This window comes from Camarhynchus parvulus, chromosome 1 (assembly GCF_901933205.1).
Source record: "Camarhynchus parvulus chromosome 1, STF_HiC, whole genome shotgun sequence".
In the NCBI taxonomy this organism is placed as follows: domain Eukaryota; kingdom Metazoa; phylum Chordata; class Aves; order Passeriformes; family Thraupidae; genus Camarhynchus; species Camarhynchus parvulus.
In genome coordinates this window covers 100,360,878-100,375,386 of record NC_044571.1, presented here as the reverse complement: position 1 = coordinate 100,375,386, position 14,509 = coordinate 100,360,878, and positions in this window count along the sequence as shown.

The window sequence follows — 14,509 nt, the reverse complement described above, 5'->3', positions numbered from 1 at the left end:
TATGTTCCCAGAAGAGAGGATCTGTGGAGTAAAACCCCCAACTGAAGGGGTAAGCTAGATGGTTTGAGTCTCACAATCTGATGAGAATTAGTAGGGAGGGAGGTGACAGCCTTGGGGCCTCATGTCCTTGCTCTCAAGACATCCCAGCATCCACCTGATGTTCACCCAAATGGGTGGGAGCCAGGCAGAAGGGCTCTCTTCAGGCCTTCCCTTCTCCAAAGTGTCCTTGCACTGCTATTAGCACATTTAGGGTGAGCAGAAATCAGGTACCAAAAGGTCTATCCAATCCCCAGATTGATGTAATTATCCAAGGATGTGCCTCCACGCTGATGCCAGCTGGGGACCTGCAGAGCAGTAGTGATGGATGTAATGAGGACATGGCTGGTGAACATCCCCCCATACCCTGGAGAAAGTGAGGGGCCTCTGCTCTGCCTCATTAATAGGAGGCATGATTTTGCCTCCTATTACCTCACACTTACCATGTGTTAAGGGCATGGGCGTGGGCAGTATGACACCCTTCACTTGCACACCCTTGCCTCTGTGACTTGCTCCTGTGTCCACCCATTTTTGTATTTATAGTACCCAACAGAAGCTGGTTAAACCACTGCTGAGCCCACACACGTGCAGGCACATGCAAAAGGTTTGGCAAAAAAGATCCAACAGGGTACATTGCGCAACCTTTAAGAACAGCATATAAACTATCACACAGAAAAGTATTTGTATTTCAAAATACAAGTGCTGTGTTTCAGCACTGTACAAAGTGATGCCTCAGATAAGAAGCGTGGCATTAGTGGATTTTTTTGCTGGTGAGCATGGTATTCACATACTCTTTGAACAGAGAGAGACATAATTCACTCTCCCAGGATTTCTCCTGGGGAAGGCAGTGAGAAATCCTGGGAGAGAGAATTATGTCTCTCTCTGTTCAAAGAGTATGTGAATACCCCAGGTGAGGTGCCTTTATCCTAATATAAATCCCAGATATTAGCACAAAGAATTACAAGGATGAAAAATGATGCTTATCCTGTGTATTAGCAGTGTCTAACCCTGCCAAGCATAAAGATTCATGTAATCACTTTGCAGTTAACTGGTAACCACAAAAATGCACACATATAAAATGTAATTACAGAGGCTCCATAAACTCAAATTATCACCTATAGCCAGGCACATATCATTAGATACTAGATTCTCTCTTAGATCAGAATCTCATTCTAATTTGAAATAACTATCTCCTTCTTGCAAAGCAAAAAAATCTAAATGGAGTCACAAAATCCTGCTTCACCACTCAGTTAAAGAAATGCGATTACAGATCTGGAAGCAGATGCAGATTTTACCAGGAAAGGGATGATGGCAGAAGCCTACAGGAAGGAGCCAATGTTTTCCAGGGCTCATTTCTAGGGGAACACATAGCAACAGAATTTCCATTGTTATGCACTTCAGAGTATGTGGTGCAGAGAAGAGGCAAGAGACCAGATTTTTAAGTGCTTTGGAGGTTTTCATAAGGAGTCAGTTTCCATTGTTGAGTTTTAAATATTGCCTGAGCTCACTGGGAACAATACACATTTTCTCTGCTTTTCCCTTTGAGTCCTCTGCTCTTGTGAGGAGGTTCCTGCTCTTGGCTTGCCCAACCACTGCCTTTGCTCCCATGTTGGAGGGGGTGGGATGAGTTGAGATGAGGTGGAGTGTGGGGGTACCAGTCATTGGTTTTTCTGGGTCTGGACTGAAGGCACTTGAGACAGTAGTTCATGTTCAGACTCAGATATTTGTTATTTCTTATCAGTAAAACAGCATCACTACTGTGAGTTTGGCAGCTTTTCATTAAAAGACACAAAATGGGTAACAATCTCTTATTACAAGGTCTTTTAACACTAAACTATCCAATTAAGAACTGACACTTAGATTATTTAACCCAATAATTGATCCCACAGAGCCCACAATGCAGACTTTTCTGCCCAATCACAAAATGCCACCCAAACCCATGAAGAAGGAGGAAGAAGCAGCATGAAGAAGAAACCCAGGATGACACCCTGTGCCCTCCATCTTACTTCCATCCACAACATACTAAAACCCCAAAACTTAAATTTCTCACCAAGTGACACACCTACACTACTCTCTATAATCTACTGCACACTTCTGTGGATTCTAGTCTATCTTGAAGTCCAGAAAACTTTCTCCATGAGTGAGGGTCAAAGTCAGTGCTCCCCCGGGGGTCAGGGCACCCCAGAGCAGATAGAGAAATATTCCTGATGCCCTGGGTTTCCATGGTGGAGGTGTCATTTTACACACTTATCCCAACAAAAGCCAAAAGAGATGTAGAGAGATGTGCTAGAATGCAATAGGCAGGAAAGCAGGTGCTGCACGAACTTGGGTCATTTTAGGAAAGCCAGTCTATCAGATGTACCACAAAAATGTCCTCAGTGAAGGAAGGGCCCCTTTTGCCCAGCAGGACACTGTTGGGATGATGACAAGGGCAGCATCCCTGGGGTGGCTCTGTGTCCTGGGCACAGCTGATGATGAGCAGAACTATCAGTGAGCCCTAGTGCATGGACACACCAATCTTCTCCAGAAACAATCAAGTGTTCTTACCAAGCTGGATGGATCTGGGAAAAGAGAGATTCTTTTGCAAACCCCAGAGAGAAGGTGTTAAAGTCACAAGCAGCAGCTGAAAGGTGTGGGAGGGATCAGGGTCTCACATGACAGCAGAAGCAAAAATACGTCCTGCTGCAAGCACCCAGGAGCACAAATAATTATTCCTACAGGGAACACATACTGTGGCAAAAGCTATTGTGAAATAAATTCAGAAACATGGGGATGTATTTGCAAACAATCTTAGTCCATAAAAAAGTGAAATCAGGGACAGACACTGATCCTCAGATCCTGGTAGTTCCCAAGGGAGTGTTGAGTGATGGCTCTGCTCCAGCTGCCTACCAATTTTCTGCCATTGCTTTTGTTGCTCCATCCCAAATTGCTTGTTCCTAAAAGGAGAAGGCAGTCAGAAAAGAGGATTTCTGTCTGAGGCATTTGTCATTCTGTGATAAATCATTCTTAGAGCCCCCAGCAGTGCCTGAAGGGGCTGCAAGAGAGCTGGAGAGAGATTTTGAACAAGGGTCTGGAGGGACAGGATAAGGGGCAATGGCTTCACACTGCCAGAGGGTGAGGTTGGGTGGGATATTGGGCAGAAATTCCTGGCTGTGAGGGTGGTGAGGCCCTGGCACAGGCTGCCCAGAGAAGCTGTGGCTGCCCCATGCCTGGAAGTGTTCAAGGGAAGATTAGACAAGGCTTGCAGCAACCAGGTCTAGTGGAAGGGGTCCCTGCTCATAGCAGAGGTGGAATGAGATGATCTTTAAGGCCCCTTCCAAACCAAACTATTCTGGGAATCTATGATTCTATGACCCGTGTTTTGGGTGAAAATTAGGAGTGAGAACTTGCTTTTCTGCTTTGAAGGGATGGCTTTTTATTTTGTTAGTTTTCACTTCCTGAAATCTGAACATGTGATCACACAAAAATGCACCAGAAAAAAAAATCTATTCCCTCAAAAAAGATTGAGTTCAAGAGAACTACCCAATTTAATTTGAAATCCAACTTTTAAGAGTCCTTAGTGTACATTTTTTTGTGTGCGAAATAAGTGCTTGTCCCATAGAAAATTATGCAAAAAAAGGTCAAAATGTTCTTTCCCATGAAGGTGCAGACACACAGACCCTGGACATTGTTTAAATGTGCCTGCTTAGTTTTAACTTGTGATTGTGCTGAAGTCAGGACTCTGAAAGTGGTTTTCATTTTAGTGAAAACTACACTTCCTTTGGTTGTGAAAATAAAAGTTTTGACTAAGTCTTTATGATTACTCAATTTATGATGCTGGGACTAAATTATAAATGCAGTTTGTGTATCAGAAATCTCCTTGAAATTTCAATTATTTTTGATACATATGTTTTCTGTTCCTAACTGAGTTTGATTTTGGGCCGAATTCTTCCATTTTTATTTATACTTTAGTAGTTGGAGCCTTTCTTACTGCACACTTCAGATCTGATCCCTTTCTTTCAAACTAATTCAGGTTTGCCTGAGAAGAAAAAGAAGACAAAACTCATTATAAGAGCAGCAGTTCTTTATCCATAGCTCTCCATCTGGTACATGGTCTGTGATCATACCTCCATGCCATTATGCTTGTAAGGTTTATTGTAAAAATCAATCTTTAAGACTTTACACAGGAAATATTAAAGTTAATTAGGACCCTATACATCCATTTTAAAATTTCCTTTCAGAGTACCTACTTTCCATGAAAATAATGAAGATTTCCTTTTTCCCCAAGCCCTTTCATTTTTGTATAATTGGCAAAATTTCCTCGACATACAATATGCCCAGCCACCTTCCTTATTATCTCCAGCCCATATTAGCAGCTAAGCAGTTGTTGATATTCCCTTTCGCTATTGGTACTAAGCCTTCATGAAGCTTGTGCAGAATTTATATACGAATGTCAACTCATTTTTGAAATATGTAATAGGAAAAGATCAGCCAGTTTCTGGCCACCTACATTTCAGAAGGTATTGGCTGGTATAAAGTAGTGTGTGTGTACATATATATACACAATCATTTTAAGAAACATCACATTTTCTGGGCCAGAATCCAAGGGCATATAAAGCAGTTTAGTCAGTTATAACTGGATGGAGAGCTGGATGGAAAACACCATTCTCAGAGAGTTTGCGTGGATGTGAATTTCCTTCCAAAAGGGATGCAAGTGAGGGTCATTAATTTAACTTTTATTTTGGTGGATGAAATTTTGCTCTTCTGGATACTCTCAGAGAGCAATGTGAAGCCTCATCCAGTGAAGACAGGACCCTCCAGCTCATGTCAATTCCTTCCAGTGCTGAGGCTGAGCACACCCCATTCATGCTGCTTCTGGGCTGGGACAGAAATACTGGGACAAACAAAAATTTTGAAAATATAATATTGCAGTGGCAGTTTTGATCCAGAGGACAGTCAGCCTCATGGGATGAAGCCACTGAGACAGACCAGGCAATGGAAGGAGAAAATGCGAAGGACCCTCCAGCCTCTGGTTCTCCCTCCAGGTCTGACCCTGTGGTGCTCAAGTCTGTGCAACCTTTGCCACTCAGAGCTGGAGAAACAAGGAGAAATTTATGCAATGCTGACTTTGTACCTTTGTTTTTGCACTTTTAGAAGGGGAACTTCTAAAGGCTACTTTGGAAGTACTAAAGGAACCTTCTAAAGGCTACCTTGCAAATCCAGTCAGGCAGTAAGATCTGTTTGCAACAGAGCTGTCTCCAGGTGGAAGGTGCCAGTGAGGAGCAAGACAATCTTGTTCTTCAGTGTTGATATTTGATCCCTTTGATATAATTAGAGCTGGCATGTCCTTGAGGCTTCTCATGGAACCAACCCATCTTCATTATCCCAAGAAAAATCTGTGTTTAAAACACAGCTGAGCGTTTCAAGGCTGTCTTTAAAGATACCAATGGGAAGTTGCGTAATGTTAAAATAAAGTTTAAAAGGAATCAGATCTCTCTTTTAAAAATTGTGGGACCACATCCATCAGCTGAAGACCCAGCTCCTTTTCACAACAGAGCAGACACTATAATAAACAGGTGGAAACAAAACCACATGCTGCCATGAAATGAGACTGAACATCAAAACCTATGAGGGAGAGCCAGATTCAGTGATGCCTTCAGGTGGGAATGTGGTTCAGCTATTTGCAGGGTTTGAGGGACCACCACAACTCACAGAGCCTGATGGTTTGGGAGCAGCACAAGCGCCCTGCATGAAAAATTGCTCCAGTATACCCTGGACCAGAGCTGGGATCCTGGGAGGTGCAACCAGCAGCACACCCAGCTTTGCAAAGGTTCCCTGGGAACCTTCACACAGCCAGCATCAGATGTTATTGTTTAGTTGTAGGATCTCTCTCTCAGATTGGTTCTATCATTTAATTACAAGCCCCAGGACTATTGTAGGCTGGACTTTTTCTTTATTTCTTTCTATTCTTTTAGGCTCCTCCACCTGGAACCTATTGCTTGGTGCTGATGGCTCATGGCTCTGTAAGAGTGGTTATCATTTCTGTCCCTTCCCTGGGAAGGAGCCATTTCAGGATTTTTTCTTCTTTTTTCTTTTTTTTTTTTTTTTAACATGTAAGATTGGTTGTACGGCTACTAAAGGGGAAGGGAAGGGAAGGGAAGGGAAGGGAAGGGAAGGGAAGGGAAGGGAAGGGAAGGGAAGGGAAGGGAAGGGAAGGGAAGGGAAGGGAAGGGAAGGGAAGGGAAGGGAAGGGAAGGGAAAAAAAGAAAAAGAAAATAGTTATTATGTTACAACACAGCACACCAGAAAGTTAACTCATGACCTGCCTAAAACTGAATGGCTGAACTGCCAACAGAACCAGAATTTGCAGTGTGACTTGAGCCTGGTCAAGGATGTTCAGATGCAGCTCAGAATTTTCCCAGTGCTCCAGCCGAGTGAGAGAAAAACTGTAGGTACAGGTGATTACAAAGGCAGCTGACAGCTGCAAAGAAGACCGTTCCAAACTTTTCAGGTTTCTGGAATATCTGGATCACAAGTTTGCAGGTGACAAGGGGCATGTCTTTTATCACATCCTGTTTCTGCAGGTGGGAGTCATTTGTGTGTTCCATTTGTCAAATGCATCCAGAGCTATAACCTCACAGGCACAGCGCTCCCAGGAACAGAGTCCATATCCTGAACAACTGGAAATCGCTGGTGGGGTGGAGAAAACACTTTAGGAATGCTTCTATGAGTAGGTTTTATGTGGAGAGCAACCATAGGCTGTGTAGAACCCAAATGAAAGAGGAAGAGAAAGAAGGAAAAAAGCTAACAACAGTTTCCTTTGCAGCATGACCTAATAATTTATTGTCTTTTTCCTCCTAGACACGGGCAGATGTATCCTTACTTAGCCTTTTGGGACCACAGAGTCATAGAATGGGTTGGGTTGGAAGAGACTTTTAAAACCATCTAGACTGAACTCCATGGCAATAAGCAGGGCCATCTTTCACTAGACCAGGCTGCTCAGAGCTTTGTCCAACCTGGCTGTGAGTTTTTCCAGAGCATCTACCACCTCCCTAGGCAATCTCTGTCACTGTTTCACCATTCTCATGGTAAGAAATTCTTCTGTGCAAAGGGCTCCCTGCAGACCAACCCTTTAGAGAGTGGAGTACATGGAGCTGGAGCAGACCCAGCAGATCTGACCATCAGATGATCTAAACCAACCATAATTTCACCCTGTGGTTCAGGTATTAAGCTCCTAACAGTATAGTTTTGGTGATTACATTTCTCTTGGGGGGAAAAGAGAAAATCCTGTGAGACAGGTAAGTTTTTCTTCTTGTGGGGCAATATTTGCATGGATCTGGGGTCCATTTAACCTTAATCTGCCCTTAATGTCTTGAATTCCTTCTCCACATACAGGCTGCTGCTTTCTTTGTGATTTCATTAGGGTCCCAGCACAAGTGCAAGGGTTTAGGGATGCCATCAAAGGATGGAGAGGTTTAATGCCACAGCTTCCAAGGAAACTTCTCACCCAATCACCTGCATTAATTCCTGCTGTGCTCACAACTTCGTGTAGAGAGGATACAGAACAGAGAAAATGCCACTTCTCCATCTCAAAAAGAGAATGGTCAGTCCTGAACATCAGGGAAAAAGAGAGATCTGCTTCAGGTCATCTGGAGATGATGTCTGCAGGGAGATAAGGTGCCAAGAGAAGGATTGTCTCAGCAGCAAAATAAAATTCTAAAGAGGTAAATCCCCTTCTGCCATTTCTTTTAAAACAGAGCATTAAAAAAAGTATAATCCCTATTTTTCATCTGGACACCAGCAGAAGAGTGATGGGCTGCAGCTCTTTTAGCACAGGCCAAAGTCAACAGGCTCTTACAAACCTCTCTGATCCTGGCCAGGGTAAGACACCTGCAGTGAGGGGGGTACCCCCAGTGGGTACCCCCAGTGTGCCCTCTGAGGGGATCCTGGTCATTGCACACAGCCTGGCTGAGTGTGCAGGGGGAATCAGAGCAAAGGTGGCACATCGCATCCCCAGTGTGCTTCTGGCAGGGAGGCATAGAGAGGGTCAGGCCAGGGGAGGAGGAGCAAAAGAGAGTGATACCACTCCAGCTGTTTGCAGACCAGATGTAGGCTCATCCCTCAGATTCCCAGCACTATATTCCACATTAGAAAATCTTTAAAGACTCAGAAGATCAACAGCAGGATAAGAAAGAATAAATATTATACACTGTAGGTGGCAGGTGGGAGGGAAAGAAAAAAATGGCAAAGTCATGAAGAAGAAGCAGTATCCCATTAAAGCCAGTGTCAAAATGAAGTGAAGATTTTTGCATTTCAGGAGCTGCAGCTTACGTGTGTTGCACTGTCCTGTTTTTGATGGCAGCTTGAAAGCAAACGAGATGAAACCTTACAGTCTGCTTGCACTTTTAAGAGGATAAACACGAGTCATTAATATATCTGGGACTTTTCAGGGTGTTGCCCAGTTATAAGTCAAACAAAGACAAATTTGAAGTCCTGGATCCCAAGTTACATGGAAATCCCAGCTGTCCTCAGCTTTGTTCAAGACAAATTGTGATGCATACTACAAAGTTTCACTTATAGCCTTGTAGGCACATCTCTACCAGGTTCTGCTGACCTTGTCTGACTGGGAAAAGTGTGGGAACAAAAAAGTAAAGAAATTAATAACCCCTCCCTAAATGTAAAATCCAGATTAATATTTGGGATAATGCCACCAATTGCAGATGAGGCTAAACCTCTGAACATGGGATTTTCCTGGCATTGTTCCCCAAGACAGCTAGAATCAACTTTGCTGAAGCTGACATAGAATCATAGAATAATTTATGTTGAAAAAGACCTCTAAGATCATCAAACCCAACTATTAACCCTGCACTGCCAAAGACACCACTCAAATACCACAAATGCCACAAGTACCACATCTACACAGCTTTTGAACAGTATTTGAACATTTGGTATGTACTTTGGACCCTTACAGCCTGGTGAAAACACCTCCTGATATGTAAGTGGAGCTAGAGGGGATGACACTGCCTGCTGTCACTTTCCTGCTCTCTCCCATGTATGACATACCAAGACAAGGCTTTTAACACTTGGACTGTCTGTGCTGTTTTGCCCTCCTAAGACCATGTCCTGGCTCAGTGCCACAGCTTGGCAACACCAGTCTCAGAGCCAGCCATTTGGATATCTATGGGGTCCCTCATATGTGACCAAAGACACTGAAACCTGTAGGTCTGAGGAAGAGTTGGTTTGGCACCTCCTTGGGCAGTTTTCCTTCCATTAAATGTGTCCTTCTATTGCAGCACCATTGCACTGTCAGAGGTAAGAACTGTAGGAGACCTGAGCTTATGGGCTTCTTCCTGTCTGAATCAGCCTTTGTTTGGGTTGAGGAGTAAAAGAAAAAAAGCATCATGAAGTGTGTCTTCTGGGGGAGTTGTAAATCCAGTAAAATGTTGTTTCATCATCCCACTCTGCAGGAGCTGGGCTGATGAGTGGGAGAACCATGTCACCATCCCCCTCTGCCTCACACCTTCCTGAAGGTACAGAAGGAAACACAAGATCACTAAAAATTCATTTTCCCTTTCCAGGATAGCCTTAATTGTCTCTCTATTTTTTCCTTTAAAAATTCTGATATCTGGTGTCTTGTCAGACCCTCTTTTCCAGATGACAGATGGCCTTATGAAGTTCTCAGGTTTGTTTCCTCCCAGATTTCAGAGGAGCTTATGAATGAAGGAAGCAAGGGCAGCCAGGAGCCACAGGAACCAGAAGACAAGGAAAAACCACTTTCAAATTATTCTTGTTCTGCTTTGCTCTGTTCTCCTTAGCAGAACATGGTGGAACATCTCTTCCAGAGATTTCTGCTTCTCCTGTCTACTCTGTGGGACAACTCAACACCAGAACTCAAAACTGCCCCAGAAGTTTGGACCATGTGCTGCTAGTAAATTAGTGAGGAAGGAGAAAGTTTCTTGATATCACATTTTAAAGGACCAGTTTCTTTGTTTCTATTGGAGATGGTAAATCACAGCTCCCATCACTTCACTGAATGACACATCGAGGGATATGCAAGGAGTAGTTCCTTTATTTAGCCCTGGGGGTTTATTTTCAGGCTCATCCTCTGTGGTTTTCAGCCAGTCTAGCTGAAACAGCTGAATATTTCAAGGATTTTGACACAATGCAGAAAAATGCCAGGTTACCAAACAGGAGATAAACCTAGCAACAAAGAGTAAGTGAGCACAAACTTCAGTTCTCTGTGACAGGAGGAAGAAAAAGAGCTTAAGTTGCCATCAAGACACGCAAGTAATTTTCCTTCTCCCAGACAGTGCAATTTCTTTTGAGGAAAGGATTGTCATGTGTGATCACAGCTGGGAGATTCATATGGTTACTTCAGGCTTACGGGCTTACATCAGTTGATAGAGCTGCACTACCAGCTCCCATGGCTTCATCCAAACTGCAAAAAAGGAGAGGACTTAGGACAGGCAGATTCCCAGAATTCTCAGGTCCCTGTGGGAACTCCCTGGTATTTTTCATACTAGGGCCTTGCCCTATGCATAACCAAAGTCCTGCTTCCTTTGCCACCCTGACAGCAGTCAAAATGATGTGGTGGTTCTGGGTAGAAGGAGCTGTGAACTTCACTATTGCAAGGAAAAAACAGTTTTCAGAGGCTACATATTGTAGCCTTTTATTGAAAACACGCATTTAAAATTATATTAAATTTGTGCATTTATTGTATTTAGAAAAATGTTAAGAAAAATGTTAAGAATGGTGTTTGGTTAGTCTGAGGACTGAAAGAAATCCTGTTTGTGGGACAAAAGGAGCGCTGCATGAGAAATTCAATGTCTATAGCCAAATTTGCAGAATTTGCTTCTATTTTGTGGTACCTTAATTTTAGAAGCTACTCAGCTTGAGACAAACCATAGGGACATGATGGGTGGGTTGAGCTCAGTATTGAACTGGGGCTCTAGTGGAATCTCTTTTTGGACAAACCTCAAAAAGTGGAGACATCCAAAATGTGAGCTGTCCCTTGAAAATATCTGTATGGGCCCTGAGGATACGAAAACAAGCCTGGATTTCAAAGCTGAGTTCCAACTTAGAGTTCTAAATTTTGATCCATGTACTGAAGGAAGGGTAAGGAGGAGGAGCCTTATTCCCAAAAGGCTGTTAGAGCTCTGACTTTGCTTGTTTTTAATATCTGGGGCTGGGGAGAGGTAACAATGTAGGGGTAGTTCTGCTTAGATCTCTGTTTGGTACCTACATGTCCTGATCACCAGCAGTGCCCACCATCCCTTTCTCAATGAATGCTGACCATCCCCTGCTCTAAAGGTTTTGAGCCTGCTGGAGGGGACCCAAGGAAGAAAATTTCCAGCTTGGATTTGCAATAACCCCTTTGCTTCCCTGCACCTTCCCCATATGGCAGCAAACTAAAAGTGGATAGGGATATAATTCTTCCTTTTACATGACTGTGGCACCATGAAAACCAAGCAGCACAGTGCCATGTCCTGATGCCTCTCAGGAGGGATCCCAGGCATGGAGCAGTTGGTGCTGTACATGAGGCTTGACAGCTCAGCATTATCCTCCCAGTTTTCATTTCCTTAGCTCTCCCAGTGACAGAGTTTGAGGCCCAGAAGTGTTCTGTGAGGAATGTGTTTTGGGATGAAGATGAATACCTCGTAGCCTGACAGCATAAACACTAAGAGCATGTTTGGCTTCTCCCAGTGCCAGCTCCATAGATGGATTCAGAAAGTCCCTCCACCACCCCTGGAGGCTCTTTGGTTCCCTCTGATGAGCTGAAGCTGTTCTGACCCAAAGCAGATGGAGTCAGTTATTTACACCACATTCTGCTTGGATACACTCCTGACCCACTGCTCTCACTAGACATAAGCACTGTGGCTGGCTGATTGTTTTGGAATGACACAGAGAACATTTGTGGAGAAGAGCCAGACAGGGGCCCTTGGAGGAAGAACAGCCAATGGGGATCTGGTGGTGGGAGAAGCCTTGCTGGCCCTGTGCCAGGCGGCTGTGCCTGCAGCTCAGGTGGCAGGAAGAAAAACCTCTTTGCTGGCTGAGTTGGATGGTGGGTGGTGGTGGGGGCATCAGGGGGTGTCACCTTTGTTGGGATGTCACTATGGCTGGGCACTGAGAATGGTGGGGAAGCCAGGGGAAAAGGAGGGGAGCTCTGAGATGTGCTGGTCTGTGAAAACCCATGGAGGTTCTTTTCAGAGGATAAAGACAACTCAGTGTGTCCAGGCTCTGCCTGGGGCTCCAAGGAGCAATGCAGCAGTATGTGCTGCATCATTTCTGCTCCAGCTCTGCAGCAATCATCTGATTATGTTCATTTGGATAACCTTTCCGTTACCTTTACCCCTCTACCCTGAAGCACTTGAGTCAGTCAAAGTTTGGAGAAACAAGCCCAGAACTGAAAGAAGTGCCATGAAACCAAAAATCATCTCCTCAGCTGCATCACTCAGAGCAAGCAGGATTGTACCTGTGAGACAGCTGAGCACAGCAAGCAGCTGCTGTCCTGGCTGCTGAACGAGGAGAGATGAAGGAAATTCAGGATATGGGGAAGGGTGTTGAGGACTTGCAAGGACTTCATCACTTGATGTGTATGATTCTTTGATAGAAAGCAAATATACATTTATTTGCTGCCACCACATTTTAACCCTTTTCCCCGTTGTTTTTCCTCCATTGAAACAAAGCTTCAAGTTCAGAAGAGGCAGAAAAAAAATTAAGTAAAAGGAGTTAAATTTTCCTGGCTGCCAGTAAAACCTCTTTTCAAACTTTTAAATTTTTTTTCCTTTTCTTTCTTCTTCACACTGACATACCTTTGACATTTTAGGAGTGGAACTCTATTTCTTGAGGCAATGGCAGACAATCTGAGAGCCTTTTATTCTGAGCTGCTTTTCAGGCTATGACCTGCATTTCCTCAAGCCAGAGCCAGGTTGCAGCCATGGGCCTGGCTGGCATTTTACAGGGAAAGGAGCATGAGGCACCAGCTTATAGAAGTGTTTGAAGACCTGAGTGTTAGGTATTGAGATACACCAAGGTTGAACTCCTCACAGCATGCTTGCTTGGCTGAAATGCTTACCTGGGCTGATTACTGCAAACTTTGAAACACTGGACAGGCTGACTCAGGAACTTCACCAGTGAGTTTCACCAGCTATAAGTGGGTCCATGAAGTGAGCAGTTAACCCATGGATCTCCCCAAGAGATGATGTGGTAGACACGACTGTGGGCATGAGATGAGTCCTTGGAAGAGAGATCCATTGGAGATTTGTTACTGGACATACTTTAGGCATTAAGTTTCCTATGCAGAAAATGGTCAGATCAAGGGTAGAATCAAATGTGTTCATACTGTTTACATTCCCATTGAAGATACTGGGTTATATGGTCACTTGCTGCAAGTCAGGGTATCCATTCTGCCTCTTCTGGAATGAAGTTATGAAGCTATTTAACATGAGGAACTAAGGAGAAATGAGAACTTTACATCCTTTAATTATATGTGTTTTCCTTTGGTATGTATCTGCAGTGCAAAAGCATCTCAGTATCCCAGTGCAGAGTGATGTTGCTTTGGTGCCACAAGGATAAGCCAAAGTGAACAAGAATTAGAGGAGAAATAGAGGCCATAAACCTACTGGGAAAGCAAGTGGCAGAACCAGTAACTGAATCCAGGTTTCTTGGACTGATTTATTCACTCCTTGCAGGCAGTGAATTGCTGATAGAGAATGAGGCAGATGGCCTCATTCAGTGAGAAGTCCCTGGCTGGCCTCAGTAGGATTTGAAGTACATCTAAAGGAGAAATAAACCCAGTGGGCTGCCTCATCCCAGAGGTTCAGTGGATCTGCAGGTGGTAAAGAAATCATTACAGTGGAGTTTTGGGGCATCTTGTCAGTGCACTCTGATCACAAGTATTAATCTGACTGATATCAAGAGGCCTAATGGTGAAATGCTGGGCTGTCTTTCTTTTCAAGAGAGAGAAAAAAAGTTCAAGGGATAAAGACTTTAAACTACCAGAGGGCAGGGTTGGATTAGATATTGGGAAGAAATTCTTTGCTGTGAGGGTGAGGGGGTCCTGGCACAGGGCCAGGTCAGACAGGACTTGGAGCACCCTGGTCTGGTGGAAGGTGTGCCCATGGCAGAGGTTTGGAAAGAGATGGTTTTGAAGGTCCATTCCAACCAAAGCCATTGTTTCATTCTATGATAAAGACCCCCTAGGGCTTCCTAATGTCTACATCTGACTTCACAGGGGACGAATCCAGAATTTTCTTTCTCAAAGAGCATCTTTTACAATAATGATGGCAGAACATAAAAACCCAGCAGGTCTGTCACACATTGTTGATTTTACATACCCAGTAAAATGCATTAGCAATAATGATGCAATGCAGAGATACATCATGAGGTTTAGATCATCTTTAATTGCACATTGGGTGTGTGAACAGTGCTTCCACAACTTGTTCTGAGTGAGAAAAGCATGCTTTAGCTATAAAACAGCTTTTAATCACTATCA